This window comes from Monodon monoceros, unplaced genomic scaffold, assembly GCF_005190385.1.
Source record: "Monodon monoceros isolate NGI ecotype Baffin Bay Population unplaced genomic scaffold, NGI_Narwhal_1 Super_Scaffold_21, whole genome shotgun sequence".
Taxonomy (NCBI): domain Eukaryota; kingdom Metazoa; phylum Chordata; class Mammalia; order Artiodactyla; family Monodontidae; genus Monodon; species Monodon monoceros.
The window spans coordinates 83,809,859-83,829,198 of NW_021703778.1; positions in this window are offsets into that span (position 1 = coordinate 83,809,859).

The window sequence follows — 19,340 nt, forward strand, 5'->3', positions numbered from 1 at the left end:
AATCTGTATATCTTCTTTGGAGAAATGTCTATTTAGGTCTTCTGCCCATTTTTGGATTGGGTTGTTTGTTTTTTGTTATTGAGCTGCATGAGCTGCTTGTAAATTTTGGAGATTAATCCTTTGTCAGTTACTTCATTTGCAAATATTTTCTCCCATTCTGAGAGTTGTCTTTTGGTCCTGTTTATGGTTTCCTTTGCTGTGCAAAAGCTTTTCAGTTTCATTAGGTGCCATTTGTTTATTTTTGTTTTTATTTCCATTTCTCTAGGAGGTGGGTCAAAAAGGATCTTGCTGTGATTTATGTCATAGAGTGTTCTGCCTATGTTTGCCTCGAAGAGTTTTATAGTGTCTGGCCTTACATTTAGGTCTTTAATCCACTTTGAGCTTATTTTTGTGTATGGTGTTAGGGAGTGATCTAATCTCATACTTTTACATGTACCTGTCCAGTTTTCCCAGCACCACTTATTGAAGAGGCTGTCCTTTCTCCACTGTACATTCCTGCCTCCTTTATCAAAGGTAAGGTGACCATATGTGCATGGGTTTATCTCTGGGCTTTCTATCCTGTTCCATTGATCTATATTTCTGTTTTTGTGCCAGTATCATACTGTCTTGATTACTGTAGCTTTGTAGTATAGTCTAAAGTCAGGGAGCCTGATTCCTCCAGCTCCGCTTTTCATTCTCAAGATTGCTTTGGCTATTTGGGGTCTTTGGTGTTTCCATACAAATTGTGAAAGTTTTTGTTCTAGTTCTGTGAAAAATGCCAGTGGTAGTTTGATAGGGATTGCATTGAATCTGTAGATTGCTTTGGGTAGTAGAGTCATTTTCACAATGTTGATTCTTCCAATCCAAGAACATGGTATATCTCTCCATCTGTTTGTATCATCTTTAATTTCTTTCATCAGTGTCTTATGATTTTCTGCATACAGGTCTTTTGTCTCCTTAGGTAGGTTTATTCCTAGATATTTTATTCTTTTTGTTGCAATGGTAAATGGGAGTGTTTTCTTGATTTCACTTTCAGATTTTTCATCATTAGTGTATAGGAATGCCAGAGATTTCTGTGCATTAATTTTGTGTCCTGCTACTTTACCCAATTCATGGATTAGCTCTAGTAGTTTTCTGGTAGCATCATTAGGATTCTCTATGTATAGTATCATGTCATCTGCAAATAGTGACAGCTTTACTTCTTCTTTTCGGATTTGGATTCCTTTTATTTCCTTTTCTTCTCTGATTGCTATGGCTAAAACTTCCAAAACTGTGTTGAATAAGAGCGGTGAGAGTTGGCAACCTTGTCTTGTTCCTGATCTTAGTGGAAATGCTTTCAGTTTTTCACCATTGAGGACAATGTTGGCTGTGGGCTTGTCATATATGGCCTTTATCATATTGAGGAAAGTTCCCTCTATGCCTACTTTCTGGAGGGTTTTTATCATAATTGGGTGTTGAATTTTGTTGAAAGCTTTCTCTGCATCTATTGAGATGACCATATGGTTTTTCTCCTTCAGTTTGTTAATATGGTGTATCACATTGATTGACTTGCGTATATTGAAGAATCCTTGCATTCCTGGAATAAACCCCACTTCATTATGTTGTATGATTCTTTTAATGTGCTGTTGGATTCTGTTTGCTAGTATTTTGTTGAGGATTTTTGCATCTATGTTCATCAGTGATATTGGCCTGTCATTTTCTTTCTTTGTGACATCCTTGTCTGGTTTTGGTATCAGGGTGATGGTGGCCTCCTAGAATGAGTTTGGGAGTGTTCCTCCCTCTGCTATATTTTGGAAGAGTTTGAGAGGGATAGGTGTTAGCTCTTCTCTAAATGTTTGATAGAATTCGCCTGTGAAGCCATCTGCTCCTGGGCTTTTGTTTGTTGGAAGATTTTTAATCACAGTTTCAATTTCAGTGCTTGTGATTGGTCTGTTCATGTTTTCTATTTCTTCCTGATTCTGTCTTGGCAGGTTGTGCTTTTCTAAGAATTTGTCCATTTCTTCCAGGTTGTCCATTTTATTGGCATAGAGTTGCTTGTAGTAATCTCTCATGATCACTTGTATTTCTGCAGTGTAAGTTGTTACTTCTCCTTTTTCATTTCTAATTCTATTGATTTGAGTCTTCCAGGAGAATGCAGTTTTAATTAGCTGATGAATGTGATTTCTTATAGATGCTCAAAATCTAAACCCCAAATCTCTCCAAAGCAGCCCTTGCATCTCCTTGCCTACTGGCTACTCCACCTTGGTTGAGCTGCCTTCAGAATTGCCACGTAAAAAAAAGAATCAAACTCACCATCTTCTCCCTTCTGCATTCCCAATTTCTCTCCTCCTCCACTTCTCAATTTTGTTCATCCCCCATCCGACCATCTTCAAGTCTCAGTGCCATCTGGCTTTCCTTCTGCATTGCTTTTCATATTCAGTCATTCACACAGCCATGATGGTTCTACTAAAATCACACAGTCATTTTTCTATTCTGTTTCATGTGTGCTCCCACCTCCTTGGAGCACACTCTCATCACCAAGACCCAGAGGCTGCATTAGCCTCCTGACCTCCTTTCTTAAAGATGTCTGTTCTTCGGTCCTTCCAGCATGGTGACAAAATATTAATTTTCTAAGTCATGTCACTCCCATGCTTTACGTTCTTTAGTAAGGTGTATTTCCTTACAGTCCTCAGTCTTCTGGGTGCAACAAACTTTCTAATCTTGTCTCTCACCCTCCTTGCACTTTATACAGCCCACCTAGTTTTGTCCACCTTCTACACAGGTTGTATACTTCCCTGTTTTGTTCGGCCTTCCCTTGTACAAGAATTCCCCCTCCCATATGAGAGGAGGGCTCCACTGCTCTCCTGCAAAAGATTTTCCCAGTTTTCAACCCCTGGCTAATCTCCTCTTTTCTCCACGGCCTCTCTGGTTCTACTCTCTCTCTCCTCTGAACATCTAGAATTCTGATTCTCTGTCTACTTAGTATTTAAGTATATATTACTTAATTTTGTTAGTTCCACTTTCTTAGTGTACAGGGTTTAAAATATTTTATTAGACATATCTGTGAACCTGTGTCTCCCTTCAACTGAAGGTGGATCCCAGGCTGATTCTTTTCTTTTGTGGAACACATAGGAGAAGCTGAGAAAGAGAAAAACTCTGCCTACTTAAGGTCTGTGGGCTGGGAGTGTAGGTTGCAGAATCCTAGGAGAGAGGGTCAGGGAGGAGACGAAGAGAACCAGGGTGAGGACAGGTGGAATTGTTGGTCTGAGAGATTTGGTGAAAGTGAAATAGGGTTTGAGGGAGGGTTTTGGCAATAAAGTCTTGCTGTGTGCAGCATGGAACAAAATTCCCTTTACATCTCCTCAAGAGACCTTCAGTAAAGACTTATAGTACTTTTCACTGAAGATTGTTTCAGATGTTTTCTCATGAAGTCAGATTCTGTTTCCTTTTTATGTGTGCTATGGACTGAATATGTCCTCCTCAAATTCATTATGTTGAAGCCCTAATCTCCAGTGTGATTATTTAGAGATGGGGTCCTTGGGAAGTAATTAGGGTTAGATGAGGTCATGAGGGCAGAGCACCCATGTTGGGATTAGTGGCTTTATAAGAAGAGGAAGAGTGAGAGATTGCTCGCTCTCTACCATGTGAGGACTCAGAGGGAAGACTGTCATTTGCAAACCAGGAAGATGGCCCTTGCTAGGAACTGAATCAGCCAACACTTTGATCGTGGACTTCTGGCCACAAAAACTATGAGAAACACAACTGTCTGTTGTGTAAGCCACCCAGTCTGTGGTATTTTGTTACGGCAGCATGAACAGACTAATAAAATGTGACACTGTGCTGTTATAGGCTTTCAGGTGAGGACAAGAAGGGCTAACTCTGTACACAGACACACACACACACACACACACACACATTCTCATCCAGTTTGTAAGTTCTTTTGGAACAATATCTTTTATTTCTCAGTATCTCATACAATGCCAAGCAATACCGTGACTACAAGAGTCCCCCTTGCTACCCTGACTTGTTGGTTTGTCTTTGGTAATCCCAGACCTTTGTGCCCCTCTTCACCCAGTTCCAATAGATCTGTCATGGTCTTCACGGGGTCTCCCAATGAAGTGCGTGGGTCCCAGTGACTATGCAAGGAGACACGTCAGGGTTTGGGAAGAAAAGAAAATGAAAACAGATACATATATGCACACACACTAAATCATCCTTTAGAATTTTAATTTTGGGTGTATTTTATAATGTACATGCAAAGCAGAATAGGCATATAATGAAAACTTCTTGGTAATTACAATATTAGACTTGAAATCTCCTTTAAGAGGATGTAGTTCAGGATTCCCATTCCTGGATTTACTTCAGGGAGCTGGTCACTTTAGAAATACAGATGCCTATGGCCCATCTCAGTCCTGCTGCCTCAGCCTGGGGTGAGTGTTAGGAACAGGAATATGAAGTTTAATAAACTCCCTAGTTCATCCCGAAGCAACCCCCTCATGGCTCTGTTTCCCACTGAAATCTAACACCCTCATTTTCCTGAAGAGAAAAGTGACTCTTGAAGAAATAAAATGACTTGCTGAGGACACAGCCGATTAGTAGCAGAGTCTAGACCCATGTCTTCTGTCTTCTAATCCTGTGCTTGTTCCATCTCACATAAAATGTGGTTCATTTTCAAGCTATAGGCATAGTTTCCTAGCGTTTTCCAGACTCTCCCTTCTCCCATTCTATCACTCTGGATACTTCCCAGGGTTTTATTATTTGCGGAAAGATATCCAGAGTGATGTCATTAATATCATTGCTCACAGACTCATGCACAAACCGAGAAAGTTCAAGCAGAAGCATGTTATGTTGCACAAATGACTTAGTTTCCAGATGGAACTCACAGGGGGCAAATTTTAAACCTACTAAGTCATGATGATTGGGATTAGAAAATATAAAAGCATGTGAGCTTTTGTAGATGTAAGAAACACAAAGGGAGGACCTCTAGCAAGCCTATTGTCAGCATAGGTGGACTAGATACATAGTAGTCCTAGCAGTTAAATAGAGAATTTAGAGGAGGGAACAGGTTTGGGGAGTTTGCTGATACATTAGTTATCTATTTCTGTAGAACAAATTACCTCAAAATTTAGTGGCTTTAAACACCACACATTTTATTATCTCATAGTTTCTGTGGGTCACCAGTTGGGCACTGCTTAGGTAAGTGCCTCAGACTCAGTGTCTCTCACAGCTGATAGCAAGGTGATGGCTGGGGTTGCAGTCTCCGCTGAAGACTTCCAAACTCACCCATGTGAGTGTTAGCAAAATTTAGTTCATCCAGGGCTGCTGGACTGAGGGCCTTAGATCCTTAATGGCTGTTGACCTGAGACCTCCATCAGGTGCTTGCCACGAGGCCTCTCATAGGGCAGCTCAGAACATTGCGGCTGGCTTCCAGCAGCTGGAGCAAGCTGGAGAGCCAGAAAGGGTAAATAAGATGGAATCCAGAGTCTTTTTGTAATTTAATATTGGAAATTATGTCCCATAAGCCCCACTCAGTAGGTCCAGCCCACACTCAAGGGGAGGGGATCACCCAAGGGTGTGAGTACCAAGAGGTGGGGCTCGCTGGGGGCCATCTTGAAGGCTGCCCACCACGCCTGTGGGAGGACTAGGTGGAGATCCCCAGCAGGAACATGGACATCTGAATTTGAAGCTCTAGGGAGATATCTGGGCTGCAGATACAGATCTGGGAGTTAGAAGCATTTTATGAGCAGGAGGTGAAATCATGGGAATAGATAAAGTCAGCCAAGAAGAACATTTTTTTTAAGGTATCCAGTAATTACTAGTATCCACAAATTGTTGACTTCTTAGAGAAACTTCATACTGCAAGTAAAAACAAAAACATGTAGGAAAAGATAAATGTCACTAACCAAAGCTACTTGTCACTCCTAATGTGATTAAAACTTTCAGATTGGCCATGAAAATTTGGGTTAGGGCATTTGGCATTTCCTGTTAGGATTAGAATATTATTAAGATTCTGAGGAAAAGCTCATTCCCCACAAAAATTCCATAACATAGGTGACTAAATGAAACCTGGAAAGTCTCCTGATGAAGAAAACTAGTCTAGCTTGTTCTCCATCAGTTTTAAACTACAGATCTGATGGATCTCAGAGTTTCCAAGTTTGGGGTGGTGAATATTATAAATATGATTAATTGTAATTTAAAGGCCTACTCCCACACTCCCACGATACACCTCCTGTTCATAAACACCCAGCCCAGGGCGTGTCACAGAAGCATTGGAGAGCTAGAACTATGTCATAGTGAAGGATGGGGAAACACCTCATATGACCCCTTTGGCCCTTGATCTTTCTTCCCTCTGTGCCTTTGCCTCATGCTCATCGCTTCCTCCTGGAATGTTCTACCCAGACTCTTCTATGCAGCCAAATCCTACTGTCCCTTCAAGGCTCTGCTCAAATTCCATCTCTTCCATTAAGGCTTCCTGACTGGACCACCCCACGTCCCTCCTCTCTGGACTCCTGTTGTGGTCCCGCTCACTTTTGGAAACTGATGGCCGGGGACATTTTCTGTGCTTGCTTTTATCTTATTCATCAGGGGTTGGCAAACTATGGCCTGTGCGGCAAATCTGCCCCCACTGTCTGTTTTTATGCAGGCCTGCAGGCTAAGAATGGTTATTGCATTTTCAAATTGTTGAAGAATAGTAATATTTTGTTACATGTGAAAATTATATGAAATTCAAATTCAATGTCCGTAAAGTTTTATTTTGGTCAATAAAATGCTTGCAGAAATTTGCTTTCTTTTGCCTCTCGGCCCACAAAACCTAAAATATTTAGTCTCTGTCACTTTATAGGAAGTTTGCTGACCCCTGCTACAGGCACTCAGTTCCTCCCTCCTGAGAGAGTGTGTTGCCCTTCAGGGAGGTTACCATTCTGACACTTTCTGGTTGCTTCTGCCGGGTCTACCGTGGTCTGGAGCACAGAGCTGGTGTTTGGTAAATGCTGTTGAATGGAGCTGAGAGGGAATGTGTTTTTAATTTGCGTTGGATACAATGTTATGTCCTTTCTTGCTATCCAGGCCTTTTCTTTATTCTCCTCTGCTGTTGGGTTGGTATCTGTTATGTCTGGTAGAAAAAATGACAGGGAATACCAGGGTGGGTCACAGAACTCATGGAAAACACAAATGAAGTGAGGTCTGGGAACCAGAGCTTTTGTTTTGGGTGGAGAGGAACTGTTTGCTTTGGGGGATTGAGGTAATGAAAGTTATTTCAATAACATAATTTAACAGTTGTACATGCTTTCTGCCAGATGTACAGCTAGGCAAACCTCGCCCAGGGACCCCAACTGCAAAATGCAAAGGTTAAACACTGAATGAGTTCCCCTAACTGTTCAGCAGAACACAAAACTATACACACACCTTGGTTAGACTATGTAAAATATACCATATGGTCAGAGACTGGAGGGACACTGAAAAAATACGAATCGTTGTGTTAGGGTGGCAGGATTATGGGAAAATACTTTAAAAAAACCTTTTCTTTAGTCGCTAAAATATTTCTATAATAAACAAAGCTTCTGAAAATGATTAAAATGAAAAAACTTCTTTTAAAAAATTTATTCTTTTTTTACTGAAGCATAGTTGATTTACAAATTATGTTAGTTTCAGGTATACAATTAAAATGAAAAATTCTATTCCTTCTCTGCATGTAAAAATTTTTACCTGTTTCTTTTTTTCTCTTTTTCACCTTTCCCCCTCACAAAAACAGAATTTTGCAGTGAAGTGGGAATTTCTTAGGATCCTGAGCATGAATACAGACACAAACATGTACAAATTTTCCCTAAAAGAAATATATATTTATGTCATTTTAGACTGTTCTCCATTAAACCTTAATCTCACTAAAACATTAAATGGGAAGAACATTACTAACCTCTCACTTAACACAGTACCTGCACAACCAAGGCTTAATCAATGGTAATTGTAACTGTAAGGCCCTCTTCCAATGCCCTAGACCTTGTGATTCTTCTAGGCAGAAATGGAATCTCCTTCATGGTTGAATCCTGAGTTTCTGACACAGTGTCTGGCACATAGTGCCTGGCTTTCAATTAAAATGTTTAAGTGAATAAAGAAACTAAGCAATAATTTTTAAAAAGGGAGGGAACATATGTGGAGGTACTCTGCTAGCAAGAAGGCAACTTAATTCTTTTTTAAAAAAAAATTATTTTTTATTGAAGTATAGTTGATTTCCAATGTTGTGTTAATTACTGCTGTATAGCAAAGTGACTCAGTTATACATATACATTCTTTTTCATATTCTGTTTTTTACATCTATGTACTGTTTATTTATATAATTATGTCTTCATTGTATTTAATATCTTTTTTCTTTTCCTTTTTTTAAACATATTTATTGGAGTATAATTGCTTTACAATGGTGTGTTAGTTTCTGCTTTATAACAAAGTGAATCAGCTATACATATACATATATCCCCATATCTCCTCCCTCCTGCATCTCCCTCCACCCTCCCTATCCCACCCATCTAGGTGGTCACAAAGCACTGAGCTGATCTCCCTGTACTATGGGGCTGCTTCCCACTAGCTAGCTATTTTACATTTGGTAGTGTATATATGTCCATGCCACTCTCTCACTTCATCCCAGCTTACCCTTCCCCCTCCCCATGTCCTCAAGTTCATTCTCTATGTCTGCATCTTTATTCCTGTCCTGCCCCTAGGTTCTTCAGAACTTTTTTTTTTTTTTTTTAGATTCCATATGTATGTGTTAGCATACGGTATTTGTTTTTCCCTTTCTGACTTACTTCACTCTGTATGACAGACTCTAGGTCCATCCACCTCACTACAAATAACTCAATTTTGTTTCATTTTATGGCTGAGTAATATTCCATTGTATATATGTGCCACATCTTCTTTATCCATTCGTCTGTTGTTGGACACTTAGTTTGCTTCCATGTCCTGTCTATTGTAAATAGAGCTGGAATGAACACTGTGGTACATGACTCCTTTTGAACTATGGTTTTCTCAGGGTGTATGCCAGGTAATGGGATTGCTGGGTTGTATGGAAGTTCTATTTTTAGTTTTTTAAGGGACCTTCATACTGTTCTCCATAGTGGCTGTATCAATTTACATTCCCACCAACAGTGCAAGGGGGTTCCCTTTTTCTCCACACCCTCTCCAGCATTTATTCTTTGTAGATTTTTTGATGATGGCCATTCTAACTGGTGTGAGGTGATATCTCATGGTAGTTTTGATTTGCATTTCTCTAATGATTAGTGATGTTGAGCATTCTTTCATGGGTTTGTTGGCAACCTGTATATCTTCTTTAGAGAAATGTCTATTTAGGTCTTCTGCCCATTTTTGGATTGGGTTGTTTGTTTTGATATTGAGCTGCATGAGCTGCTTGTGAATTTTGGAGATTAATCATTTGTTAGTCGCTTCGTAACATTTTCTCCCATTTTTGAGAGTTGTCTTCTTGTCTTGTTTATGTTTTCCTTTGCAGTTCAAAAGCTTTTGTTTCATTAGTTCCCATTTGTTTATTTTTGTTTTTATTTCCATTTCTCTGGGAGGTGGGTCAAAAAGGACCTTGCTGTGATTAATGTCACAGAGTGTCCTGCCTATGTTTTCCTCTAAGAGTTTTATAGTGTCTGGCTTTACATTTAGGTCTTTAATCCATTTTAAGTTTATTTTTGTGTATGGTGTTAGGGAGTGTTCTAATTTCATTCTTTTACATGTAGCTGTCCAATTTTCCCAGCACCACTTATTGAAGACACTGTCCTTTCTCCACTGTATATTCTTGCCTCTTTTATCAGAAATAAGATGACCATATGTGTGTGGATTTATCTCTGGGCTTTCTATCCTGTTCCATTGATCTATATTTCTGTTTTTGTGCCAGTATCATACTGTCTTGATTACTGTAGCTTTGTAGTATAGTCTGTAGTCAGGGAGCCTGATTCCTCCAGCTCCATTTTTCTTTCTCAAGATTGCTTTGGCTATTTGGGGTCTTTTGTGTTTCCATACAAATTGTGCAATTTTTTGTTCTAGTTCTGTGAAAAATGCCATTGGTAGTTTGATAGGGATTGCATTGAATCTGTAGATTGCTTTGGGTAGTATAGTCATTTTCACAATTTTGATTCTTCCAATCCCAGAACATCGTATACCTCTCCATCTGTTTGTATCATCTTTAATTTCTTTCATCAGTGTCTTATAGTTTTCTGCATACAGGTGTTTTGTCTCCTTAAGTACGTTTGTTCCTAGGTATTTTATTCTTTCTGCTGCAATGGTAAATGGGAGTGTTTCCTTAATTTCTCTTTCAGATTTTCATCATTAGTCTATAGGAATTCAAGAGATTTCTGTGCATTAATTTTGTATCCTGCTACTTTACTAAATTCATTGATTAGCTCTAGTAGTTTTCTGGTAGCATCATTAGGATTCTCTATGTATAGTATCATGTCATCTGCCAACAGTGACAGCTTTACTTCTTCTTTTCTGATTTGGATTCCTTTTATTTCTTTTTCTTCTCTGATTGCTGTGGCTAAAACTTCCAAAACTATGTTGAATAATAGTGGTGAGAGTGGACAACCCTGTGTTTTTCCTGATCTTAGGGGAAATGGTTTCAGTTTTTCACCATTGAGAATGATGTTGGCTGTGGGTTTGTCATACATGGCCTTTATTATGTTGAGGTTAGTTCCCTCTATGCCTACTTTCTGGAGGGTATTTATCATAAATGGGTGTTGAATTTTGTCAAAAACTTTTTCTGCATCTATTGAGATAATCATATGGTTTTTCACCTTCAATTTGTTAATATGGTTTATCACATTGATTGCTTTCAGTATGTTGAAGAATCCTTGCATTCCTGGAATAAACCCCACTTGATCATGGTGTATGATCCTTTTAATGTGCTGTTGGATTCTGTGTGCTAGTATTTTGTTGAGGATTTTTGCATCTATGTTCATCAGTGATATTGGCCTGTGGTTTTCTCTCTTTGTGACATCTTTGTCTGGTTTTAGTATCAGGGTGATGGTGGCCTCGTAGAATGAGTTTGGGAGTTTTCCTCCCTCTGCTATATTTTGGAAGATTTTGAGAAGAATAGGTGTTAGCTCTTCTCTAAATGTTTGATAGAATTCGCCTGTGAAGCCATCTGGCCTTTGGCTTTTGTTTGTTGGAAGATTTTTAATTACAGACTCAATTTCAGTGCTTGTGATTGGTCTGTTTATATTTTCTATTTCTTCCTGGTTTAGTCTCAGAAGGTTGTGCTCTTCTAAGAATTTGTCCATTTCTTCCAGGTTGTCCATTTTATTCGCATATAGTTACTTGTAGTAATCTCTAATCGTCCCTTGTCTTTCTGCAGTGTCAGTTGTAACTTCTACTTTTTCATTTCTAATTCTATTGCTTTGAGTCTCCTCCCTTTTTTTTCTTGATGAGTCTGGCTAATGGTTTATCAATTTTGTTATCTTCTCAAAGAACCAGCTTTTAGTTTTATTGATCTTTGCAATTGTTTCCCACTTTTCTTTTTCATTTATTTCTGATCTGATCTTTCTGATTTCTTTCCTTCTGCTAACTTTGGGGTTTTTTTGTTCTTGTTTCTCTAATTGCTTTCGGTGTAATCCTATGCTGTTTATTTGAGATGTTTCTTGTTTCTTGAGGTAGGATTGTATTGCTATAAACTTCCTTCTTAGAACTGCTTTTGCTGCATCACATCGGTTTGGGGTTGTTCTGTGTTCATTGTTATTTGTTTCTAGGTATTTTTTAATTTCCTTTTTGATTCCTTAAGTGATCTCTTGGTTATTTAGTAGTGTATTGTTTAACCTCCACGTGTCTGTATTTTTTACGGATTTTTTCCTGTAATTGATACCTAGTCTCATAGCATTGTGGTCGGAAAAGATACTTGATGCAATTTCAATTTTCTTAAATTTACCAAGGCTTGATTTGTGACCCAAGATATTATCTACACTGAAGAATGTTCCATGAGTACTTGAGAAGAAAGTGTATTCTGTTGTTTTGGGATGGAATGTCCTATAAATATCAATTAAGTCCATCTTGTTTAAGGTATCATTTAAAGCTTGTGTTTCCTTATTTATTTTCATTTTGGATGATCTGTCCATTGGTGAAAGTGGGCTGTTAAAATCCCCTAGTACGACTGGGTTACTTTCAATTTCCCGTTTTATGGCTGGTAGCATTTGCCTTATGTATTGAGGTGCTCCTATGTTTGGTGCATAAATGTTTACAATTTATATGCCTTCTTCTTGGATTGATCCCTTGATCATTATGCAATGTCCTTCTTTGTCTCTTGTAATGGTCTTTATTTTAAAGGCTATTTTGTCTGATATGAGACTTGCTGCTCTAGCTTTCTTTTCATTTCCATTTCCATGGAATATCTTTTCCATCCCCTCACTTTCAGTCTGTATGTGTCCCTAGGTCTGAAGTGGGTCTCTTGTAGACAGCATATATATGGGTCTTGTTTTTGTATCCATTCAGCCAGTCTAAGTCTTGGTTGGAACATTTAATCCATTTACATTTAAGGTAGTTATTGATATATATGTTCCTATTACCATTTTCTTAATTGTTTTGGGTTTGTTATTATAGATCTTTTCCTTCTCTTGTGTCTCCTGCCTAGAGAAGTTCCTTTAGCATTTGTTTTAAAGCTGGTTTGATGGTGCTGAATTCTCTTAGCTTTTGCTTGTCTGTAATGGTTTTAATTTCTCCATCGAATGTGAATGAGATCCTTGCTGGGTAGAGTAATCTTGGTTGTAGGTTTTTCCCTTTCATCACTTTAAATATGTCCTGCCACTCCCTTCTGGCTCGCAGAGTTTCTGCTGAAAGATCTGTTGTTAAATTTATGGGAGTTCCCTTGTATGTTATTTGTTGTTTTTCCCTTTCTGCTGTTAATATTTTTTCTCTGTATTTAATTTTTGATAGTTTGATTAACATGTGTCTTGGTGTGTTTCTCCTTGGTTTTATCATGTATGGGACTCTCTGCACTTCCTGGACTTGATTGATTATTTCCTTTCGCATATTAGGGAAGTTTTCAACTATAATCTCTTCAAATATTTTCTCAGTCCCTTTCTTTTTCTCTTATTCTTCTGGGAGCCCTATAATTCGAATGTTGGTGCACTTAATGTTGTCCCCGAGGTCTCTGAGACTGTCCTCAATTCTTTTCATTCTTTTTTATTTATTCTGCTCTGTGGTAGTTATTTCCACTATTTTATCTTCCAGTTCACTTCTCCGTTCTTTTGCCTCAGTTATTCTGCTATTGATTCCTTCTAGAGAATTTTAAATTTCATTTATTGTGTTGTTCATCATTGTTTTTTTGCTCTTCAGTTCTTCTAGGTCCTTGTTAAATGTTTCTTGTGTTTTCTCCATTCTATTTCCAAGATTTTGGATGATCTTTACTATCATTACTCTGAATTGTTTTTCAGGTAGACTGCCTATTTCCTCCTCATTTGTTTGGTTTGGTGGGTTTTTACCTTGCTCTTTCATCTGCTGTGTGTTTCTCTGTCTTCTCCATTTCCTTCACTTACTGTGCTTAGGGTCTTCTTTTTGCGGGCTGCAGGTTCGTAGTTCCCATTGTTTTTTGAGGTCTGCCCCCAGTGGCTAAGGTTGGTTCACTGCGTTGTGTAAACTTCCTGGTGGAGGGGACTGGTGCCTGTCTTCTGGTGGATGAGGCTGGATCTTGTCTTTCTCGTGGGCCAGACCGTGTCTGGTGGTGTGTTTTTTGGGTGTCTGTGACCTTACTATGATTTTAGGCAGCCTCTCTGCTAGTGGGTGGGGTTTTGTTTCTGTCTTGCTACTTTTTTGGCATAGGGTGTCCAGAACTGTAGCTTGCTGCTCGTTGAGTGGAGCTGGGTCTTAGCGTTGAGATGGATATCTCTGGGAGAGTTTTCGCTGTGTGATATTACATGGAGCTGCTAGGTCTCTGGTAGACAGAGATATTACATGGAGCTGCTAGGTCTCTGGTAGACCAATGTCCTGAACTCAGCTCTCCCACTTCAGAGGCACAGGCCTGACACTGGCCAGATCATGAAAACCCTGTCAGCCACGCAGCTCAGAAGAAAAGGGAGAAAAAAAAGAAAGAAAGAAAAATAATAAAAATTAAATATTGTTATTAAAATAAAAAATATTAAAAATTAAAAAAATCAAATAGTAATTTGAAGAAAGAAAGTAGAGAGCAACCAAACTAACAAACAAACCCACTAATGATAAGAAGTGCTAAAATATATACTAAAAAAGCAAAAAAACAAAACAAAATGGACAGGCAGAACCCTAGGAGAAATGGTAAAAGCAAAGCTATACAGACAAAATCATGCAAAGACACATATAGATACACATCACAAAAAGAGAAAAAGGAAAAAATATGTATATATTAAAAAAAGAAAAGGAACAGAGCAACGAAGTCAATAAACAAATCTACCGATGATAATAACCTCTAAATACTAAACTAAGATAAACAAAAAACAGAAACAAATTAGACGCAGAAAAAGCAAACCCCTAGTCTACAGATGCTCCCAAAGTCCACCGCCTCAATTTTGGGATGACTCATTGTCTATTCAGGTATTCCAGAGATGCAGGGTACGTCAAGTTGGTTGTGGAGATTTAATCCACTGCTCCTGAGGCTGCATGGAGAGATTTCCCTCTCTTCTTTGTTCGCACAGCTCCTGGGGTTCAGCTTTGGATTTGGCCCTGCCTCTTCATGTACGTCTCCTGAGGGCGTCTGTTCCCTTTTGGAAAGTCTGAGGTCTTCTGCCAGTGTTCAGTAGGTGTTCTGTAGGAGTTGTTCCACATGTAGATGTATTTCTGATGTATTTGTGGGGAGAAAGATGATCTCCACATCTTACACCAGATCTTACACCTCTGCCATCTTGAAAGTCTCACCATATTCTTTTCCTTTATGGTTTCACAGGATGTTGAATATAGTTCCCTGTGCTCTACAGTGGGACCTTGTTTATCCATTCTATATATGCCAGTTTGCATCTGCTAGTCCCAAACTCCCAATCCATCCCTCTCCCGCCCCCCTCCCCCTTGGCAACCGCCAGTCTATTCTCTATGTCCGTGATTATAGTTTTGTTTCATAGATAGGAGAAGGCAACTTAATTCTACCTTTAATTCTTTTTCAAAGCCAAGTCCCTTTCATTCATATCACATCCCAAGAGGGAGTGATGGACACAGAAGCACAACCAGGCAATGTAACACACTAGGGCTCTGTCTGTGGCTGGAGAGGTTTAGGTCTTTCCTTAACACACAGAGTGATAAGGAAGACTGGGGCGAGGTTTTAAAGTTGCCATCATATCACCATCTTGAAAGGAAGTTAATGCATTTATCTGTTCATTCAACAAATATTCTTTGAGCTCCTGTTATTCACAAGGAATTCTTCTATGTGTTGGGGATGTGAGAGGGGCTAGAAACTGAAGCAGAGAGGCAGAGAAGTTGACTACAGCAGCTTTTATGATCCCTTTGTTTCCTGGGAGATCTTAGTGACTGCAGCATAGAATAAATGGGGCTCTCAAATAGGATGCAATGTAGGTTCGGATTGCAATGAAGCTCCAGGGGTGAAACCTTAGCTTCCCAGAAGACACCAGGGAAGTGTTATGGATACAGGGAATGGCTCCAGTGTACTGCAAACCAAGATCTTGAGTGAGATTTTATGGCAGATGGATGAGGTGATGAAATGAAAAGTACTTTTAACTTGTTGTCAAAAGCATGGTTTTGAATCCAGCCCTGACTCCAGTTCTAGTTCTATGAATTTAAACAAGTTTCTCAGTGTTTCCGAATGTGAGTTTATAAATCTATAAAACTGAGACAGAAATATTTTCCCTTATAAGTTTGTATTAGTTATCTATTCCTGTGTACCAGACTATCCTAATAATTAAGTGGCTTAAAACTATAGTGATACTGTATATTTATTCTGTGAATTCGCTGGGCAATTTTTCTGCTGATATGCTAGGATCACACATGTGGCGGCATTTAGTTGGTGGCTTGGTGAGGGTCTCAGAGTAGCTGGGACATACTTTTTCATCCTGAACTTCTGCAAGCCATGGCCATTTCAGGGCAGCATCTAAGAAGGTGAAGGAGGAAGCTGCAAGGTCTCTTAAGGCCTAGCCTTGGAAGTCACACAATGTCACTTCTATCATATTTCTATTGGTCACAGGAAGCCACAAGCTCAGATTCAAAAGGTTGGGAAGTAGACTCCAGTTCTTGATGAAAGATGATAAGAAATACTTTGGCCTTATTTTTCAACCTCCTATAAAGTGCTGGTGAGGATTAAATGAGATTATCTATGTGAGGGTATTGTTTTTCTGCTATACGTATGTATGGTTTTTGGTAGTGTCATATATGCATTATACTTTTGTAACTGCAAAATTCTACAACACTCAGTCAAAAGCTAGTTTTTGATGATATAGCTGGTTGTATTATAAATGCTCTATTTACCACCATCAATGGATCAATGGAGGGAATTAGGACTACATGAGAGTCAAGTTAACTCATTTCATAAAGAAATGTTTTAGTTTGTGGTGAATGGCTTAGTATCTGATTTTAGAGTATGCTTCTTATGCTCTTGGAAATGGTTTATCTCAATAAATTATAAATATCTTCAAAAGTTCTTGAGATGGTATAGGGAACACATGGACATTTTTTTGTGTGTGTGTATCTGACAAACATATATGCTCCCGGTTTTTGGTAATAGTATTTCAATCATTCTTTATAGAGTAACCCCTTTCCCATGACATGCATTCTTATTGGGACCATCCATCAGGATGCTCCATCATTCTCTGGCCAGGACTGGGGGCAGCTTCCTTATGCTAGCTAGGCCAGTTGGACCCTAGCCTTTGAATCTGAACCCTGAGTGGGGTGGCAGAAGGACCAAATGATTGGAATCAATTCACCCAAATAGTATCACCCTGAAGAAGGTCTCCATGTGTTTCTGCTGCCTCTACCCAGACCTGCCTGCACTAGTCCCCATATAATTCCAACGTTAGGGTCAATGAGCCCTCTTATAACCTGATAATACTTGAAGCAGTTTTTTTGCTTAAATTGTCTAGAGTTAGTTTTCTTGCTTGGAGATAGAGAACCCTGCTGACACATGTATTTATTCAGGGGATATAAAGTGATGAGAATGGTCTTGAAGCTAAAATATCAGAAGATTCCAACTGATAAAACAATAGCCAACAAACTAGTTATGTTTTGTAACAGTTTTTAGGACACTGTACACATTTCCTTGAATAAGGAATGTGACCTTGGCCTTAAGGATCCATAATCCATCTAGGAAGAATAAGTACAGTGATTAAAAAAATAGTTTAGCACAACAATATAATAAATATGCCAATTATCAGTGCCCAGCATAATGCTTGGCACATAGTAAGCATACTACAATTGTGTATTACAATTAATAAATTATTAAATGAATGATTCAGGTAATAAGTACAATGAAGTTTGAACAAGAGAGAGATATCATGAGCAAAAAGTCCTCATGAACAAGGAGGGATCTGAGCAGATTCTCTTAGGATGGGTGGAGTTTTTTGAAATGAAGAGGAGAAATAAGGGAATTCTAGCCCCATGGACTTATTTTGCAAGGAGTATGATAAGTTTAAAGAGAGGTGGCTCCTGAATCATCTGACATCAAGAAAATCTTATTGCAAATACATAATTTTCTTTATTTGCTACTGAATTTTGGTACTGGTAGCACACTGCTCTAATATATGTCGATTGCCTAGATAATGGGTGTATTTCTTACATATTTGAAAGAAATCTCTTTCAGTAGTTATGTTTTCAACCCCTTCTCGCTCCAACACTATAGTCAAACCATGAGACTTATTGCCTAAAGAGGGGAATATATGGCCTAGGGCTCCCACGCAATATGAAGAGGAACTAGAAAGTCTCTCCTCTACTCGAGGAAGGGGTCAAGGAGAAAAAAGGAGAAAAAAAAGGGCCAAGGCCTGAAGCAAGCCTTTAATCTAAATCTCCTTTAGAGGTGAAACCCTGGAAGGCAGTTTAGGGTAAGGTTAGGAGGTAATAGAGATGTTCAGAAATGTTGGAAGGGGGGACTTGCAGGGCACCAGTGTTCACTCTTTGCTTCGTGGGCAAAAGCCTTAGAAAAGCCCTATGTTCAGCTGCTGCTGTCCAACACGTCACTGCGGGAGGACTCTAAGAGAGAGTACAGAGTGTCTCACATGCTGCTGGAGTGTAGAGAAAGCAGGCAGTTTCCAGATTCCCCAGAGGGTGCAGAACTTTCCAGAAAACTGGTGGGCAGGGCAAGGCCTTTGTGGATCTCCCAACAAAGCCCTGCTTCTCCTGAGCCATGGTCCCTCTGCCCAGATTCTTTTCCCAGTCTGAACACCACCCTTACCTCTCCCTACCTGGGGAGCTTTTAAAAATGGCTGTGTCAAGGCTCCACTCGAGACTATTTAAATCAGAACCTCCAGGGATTGAGTCCTGGTGTCAGATCTGTTTTTCAAGTTCCCAGGTCATTCTACTGTATAGCCTGGGTTGAGAACCACTGCCCTAAGTCTAGTCATGTGTTTGGATTTAAGTTAAACAACACTTCCTCAGGAAAGCCTTCCCTGGTCAGCCACAACCTAGGTCAAGTACTCCGTTATATATCCTCCAAGCAAACAACCAGGACTTCTCCTTCTTGGCATTTAAAATTTGAGTCATCATTTGTCTCAAGTCTGCCTTTCCCTGTAGACTATTATGTGAGGGGAGAAACATTTCTGCCTTGCTCACCCAGTAACTTGGTTCAACCACACACCAACTGGTACACAGTTTGTGTTCAGTAAATGCCTCTTGAACAGAGGCTTGCCTTTACTCAACCATGGGTGTGTGATCAAGGCTCCAATTCATGAATCTGGTAAGAGAATTTTTGCAGGTGAGGACTCAAACTAGACCACATACTTATAGGGCTGTGACTTTAAGTGGGCTCATATTTTTGACAGTTTCACTGTTTTTATCTTCGAGATCATGGTGTCATAACAGTTCAGCAGGCTCATCATCACATTGCAACACTGTGTGGTCATTACTATTCCTGTCTTGCAACTGGGAAGAAGTTAAATAACTTGCCCAGGTCCCTATACACTATTGTCTGGGCACAAATAATCACAAATAAGGAAAACCCCTTTCAACAGGATTCCTGTTTGTGCTGCACTCTTATTTCTGGCTTGACAGCTGGTGGCTACTACAGGGGGATTTTCTGGGGGGTCTCCAGTACCAGTGCCTAGGGCCCAGAGTGTGGTTTCCTGCCCTCCAACACCGTTATAGGGTGCAGGCAACACGGGGCCTTATCTATATAGGGATACCATAAATACTATATTCTTCCAAGTCACTGTGCCCTGCTTGTCCTGGAGAGGCAGCCGTGTGTGTGTGTGTGTGTGTGTGTGTGTGTGTGTGTGTGTGTGTGTGTG